Here is a 4,724-nt window from a genome sequence, read left to right as displayed (position 1 = left end):
CAAATTTGGAAAACTCAGCAGTGGCCATAGGACTAGAAAAGGTCAGTTTTCATTCCAATCCCAAAGAAAGGCAGTACCAAAGAATGCTCAAACTACCATACAATTGCACTCAACTCACACACTAATAAAGTAATGCTTAAAATTCTCCAAGCCAGGCTTCAGCAATATGTGAACCATGAACTTCCAGATGTCAAAGCTGGTTTTAGAAAAGGCAGAGGAACCAGAGTTCAAATTGCCAACGTCTGCTGGATCATGGAAAAAGCAAGAGAGTTCCAGAAAAACATCTATTTCTGTTTTATTGACTATGCCAAAGCCTTTGACTGTGTGGATCACAATAAACTGTAGAAAATTCTGAAAGAGACAGGAATACCAGACCACCTGACCTGCCTCTTAAGAAACCTGTATGCAGGTCAGGAAGCAACAGTTAGAATTGGACATGGAACAACAGACTGGTTCCAAATAGGAAAAGGAGTACATCAAGGCTGTCTATTGTCACCCTGCTTATTTAACTTATATGCAGAGTATATCATGAGAAATGCTGGGCTGGAGGAAGCATAAGCTGGAATCAAGATTGCCAGGATCAATAACCTCAGATATGCAGATGACACCACCCTTATGGCAGAAAGTGAAGAAGAACTAAAGAGCCTCTTGATGAAAGTGAAAGACGAGAGTGAGAAAGTTGGCTTAAAGCTCAACATTCAGAAAACTAAGATCATGGCATCTGGTCCCATCACTTCATGGCAAATAGATGGGAAAACAGTGGAAACAGTGGCTGACTTTATTTTTGGGGGCTCCAAAATCACTGCAGATGGTGATTGCAGCCAATAAATTAAAAGACGCTTACTCCTTGGAAGGAAAGTTATGACCAACCTAGACAGCGTATTAAAAAGGAAAGGCATTACTTTGCCAACAAAGGTCCATCTATGGTTTTTCCAGTGGTCATATATGTATGTAAGAGTTGGACTATAAAGAAAGCTGAATACAGAAGAATTGATGCTTTTGAACTGTGGTGTTGGAGAAGACTCTTGAGAGTCCCTTGGACTGCCAGGAGATCCAACCAGTCCATCCTAAAGGAGATCAGTCCTGGGTGTTCATTGGAAGGACTGATGCTGAAGCTGAAACTCCAATACTTTGGCCACCTGATGCGAAGAGCTGACTCATTTGGAAAGACCCTGATGCTGGGAAAGATTGAAGGCAGGAGGAGAAGGGTACAACAGAGGATGAGATTGTTGGATGGCATCACTGACTCAATGGACATGGGTTTGGGTGGACTCTGGGAGTTGGTGATGGACAGGGAGACCTGGCGTGCTGCAGTTCATGGGGTCGCAAAGAGTTGAACCTGACTGAGCAACTGAACTGAACTGAAAATGCTGAGTCCTACGCCACAGTACCTCAGAATGTTTGGAGACAGAGTTTTTAAAGAGGTGACAAATTAAAATTAGGTCTTTAGGGTGGGTCCTAATCCAATGTGACTGGTTTCCATACAAAAAGAGGAGATTTGGACCCAGATAGGCATGCATATGGAAGAAAGGCCAGGCCGTGTATGGACTAAAGGAGAAGGTGGCTGTCTGCAAGGCAAGGAAGAGGCCTCAGAAGAAATCAGACTTGCTGTCCTCCAGGACTGTGAGAAAATAAATTTCTGTTGTTTAAGCCACCAAGTCTGTAGTATTTTGTTCAGGCAGCCCTAGCAAATAATAAAGTATCTTAGCCTTGATAATCATAAGTGACATCAATCTGTAATTATTTTTGCTATCATTTTAAGCAGAAACCAGTATAAATGCTATACTGGCTTTATAAAAGATTTCCCCAACATCTCTTTGTTGAAGTTAATCCTCTAATAGACTCCTCAAAAGGAACTCATAAACTCCATATTTCCCAAGCTTTTGCATACTCAAAACAATTTTTCTATAGTTTTAAGACTTGAAGGACAACATAGTGGGTTGAATGGTGTCCCACAAAAAAAGATGTTCAAGTACTAACCTCTGATACCTGTACATCACCTTATTTGGAAAATGGATTTTTGCAAATATGCATGTGTGCATACTCAGTCACTTCCGTCATGTCTGACTCTTTGCAACCCTATGGACTGTAGCCCAACAGGGTCCTCTGTCCATGGGATTCTCCACACAAGAATACTGGAATGGGTTGCCATGCCCTCCTTCAGGGGATCTTCCCAACCCAGGGATCGAACGCATGATCTTATGTCTCCTGCATTGGCAGGTGGGTTCTTTACCACTAGCGCCACCTGGGAAGCCCTTTTGAAATAAATAAATAAATATCTGCAGTCTTGGGATCAGAGTATCCTGGGTTTAGTATGAACCTGAAATGCAATGACTGATGTCCTTCTAGAAAAAAGAGAGTGAGATTTTAAACACAGAGACACAGAGGGAAAGGCTTTGTGAAGCCAGAGACAGAGATTGGAGTCATGCAGCTACAAGCCAAGAATATGGAGAGCTGCTGGCACCTGCTGGAAACCAGGAAGGAAGCTGGAACAGATTGTCCCTCAGGGCCACCAGAAGAAGCCAATGCTGTCATCACCTTGATTTCAGATTTCTGGCCTCCAGCACTCTGAGAGAAAAAATGTCCAGTGTTCTAAGCCATCAAGTTTGGTAATTGCCTATGACAGCTGGAGGCAAGTAGCACAGACTGAAATCTTCAGTTCACATTTTGTTCAGTGCTGTCCCACGATTGCCTGCCTTGTGTGTTACTTGGGAGAAGTCTGAAGTCCGATGGCTGTCTAATTGTCCTGCCCTTGCAAGTTATTTAACATTTTTGCCTGGAGGCTCTGAGAACTTTTTCTTTAAGGTTTAATTTACTATACTAGGTCTCAGAATTGACCATTCTGTGTCAATTTTCTCAAATAGTTGTGGGTTCTTTCTTATAAAGAATGATGGAGATTAGTATTTTATCTGTTTCTTTTTTTGGCTGCATCATAGCCTGCAGGATCTCCGTTACCCACCTAGGGGTTGAACATGAGCCACAATAGTGAAGGCCTAGAAACCTAACCGTGAGGTCATCAGGGAGCTTCCACGTGGGTTCTTTATATAGTAGATTCAAGTTATCTTTATTTTGGAATTTTTCTTGGATCATAGGTTGAAATATTAGTTCTGGTCTATTGTTTTGATTTGCTTCTCTAATTATAGAAATTTTGGACTTTTATTACCTACCTTCCATTTCAGCCATTTATTCTCTGGCCCTTTATGCTTCTTTTTCTCATTTTTATCCTTTGAGGTTTTTCTGACTTTTAATACTTCTCATGAGATTTTTAAAATTTAAACTATTCTCCCTTGGGCTTGGGCACTTTGGCATTTTTTCTTTAATTTGAGATGAGCTTTGAGTTCAATCAACTCATTTCCTACTTTTTGTGTATTTTGTTCTTAGTTCATTAATCTCTTATTCAATATTTTCTTCATATCCCAAATGCTTATTTGGAGATAATTCATTTGCTTTTCTTTGTTGTATTATAATTTTCTTATGCTTTGTGCTCATTTAGGGGGGAAGGAGGGCTTCCCTGATGGCTCAGACAGTAAAGAATCTGCCTGCAATGCGAGAGACCCGGGTTTGATCCCTGGGTCCAGAAGATCCCCTGGAGAAGGGAATGGCAACCCACTCCAGTATTCTTGCCTAGAGAATTCCATGGACAGAAGAGCCTGGCAGGCTATATAGTTCACAGGTTCACAGAATCAGACATGACTGAGCAACTAACAATTTCACTTTCAATTTTTATCAGTTGAAATGATTTTATTTTCCTTATCTGTTTCCTACTTAAAATAATTTTGTGTTGATGAAAATTCTCCATTCCATGAATGGTGGTTTAGGGTTATATCACAAGCTCATAGCTCAGGACTGCCCTCTCTTGTCAGTGTAACAAAGTTCAATTTCTTTAATGAATGACTTTCTTTAGGAAAGGAAGAGAAAAAAATTGTATGACCTTTGATTTCAGTTCTTATAATACCAAATTTCCTTCTCTCTTTTTTTCTCTGTACCACCAAATCTTCAAAGAACACTTTTCCTTTCCTTTTAAACTTTCTTCCCCTCTTCTCCTTTTCCCTTTTTGAGCCAATTACCTTGGTCCAGCTCACTTTTAGTTTCTTGCCTTGTACTCAGTGTTTGATCCACTAGAACACTGTCTCTCTTTTAAAAACTTAGTTTCATCCTTAGGTTCTCCTTTCTCTTGTGATCTTAGGTTGACTTTTTTTAAAAAAAGACAGTTGGTGATCAGAATTTTTTTCCACTTGTTTACTTTCATTTTTCGTTGTTCTGGATCAGTATTGCAATGCATGGGTTTAGTTGCCCCGTGGCATGTGCGGTCTTAGTTCCCCAACCAGGGATTGAACCCCAGTTCCCTGCACTGGAAGGTGGACTCACCACAGGATCTGGTACTTATCAAGAGACTAATTACATTATAATCATATCATCATTCAGTCTTTACTTCAGGAAAATTTTTATTTCCTATTTCATTTGTATCTTCTTGTTTTCCTCTCAGTAAAATTTTATTATCTTCACAATTGTCTTGCCTGTTGCTTTTGACTCCTAGATGTTTTATATTTTTATTGCAATTCTTAAAGCTATTTTTTGCAGTGTATTCTTTACCTTCATAAAGGAACACTATTGTTTTTGTCAATTTTGGATTCAACTACCTTGTAGAATTCTTTTACTATTTTTTCACTTGACTCCCTTAGTTTTTGAAGGAGACACAACTATCATTTGCATATAATGATATT

The sequence above is a fragment of the Bos javanicus genome, chromosome 28, assembly GCF_032452875.1.
Source record: "Bos javanicus breed banteng chromosome 28, ARS-OSU_banteng_1.0, whole genome shotgun sequence".
In the NCBI taxonomy this organism is placed as follows: Eukaryota; Metazoa; Chordata; class Mammalia; order Artiodactyla; family Bovidae; genus Bos; species Bos javanicus.
This window is presented reverse-complemented; position numbering follows the sequence as displayed.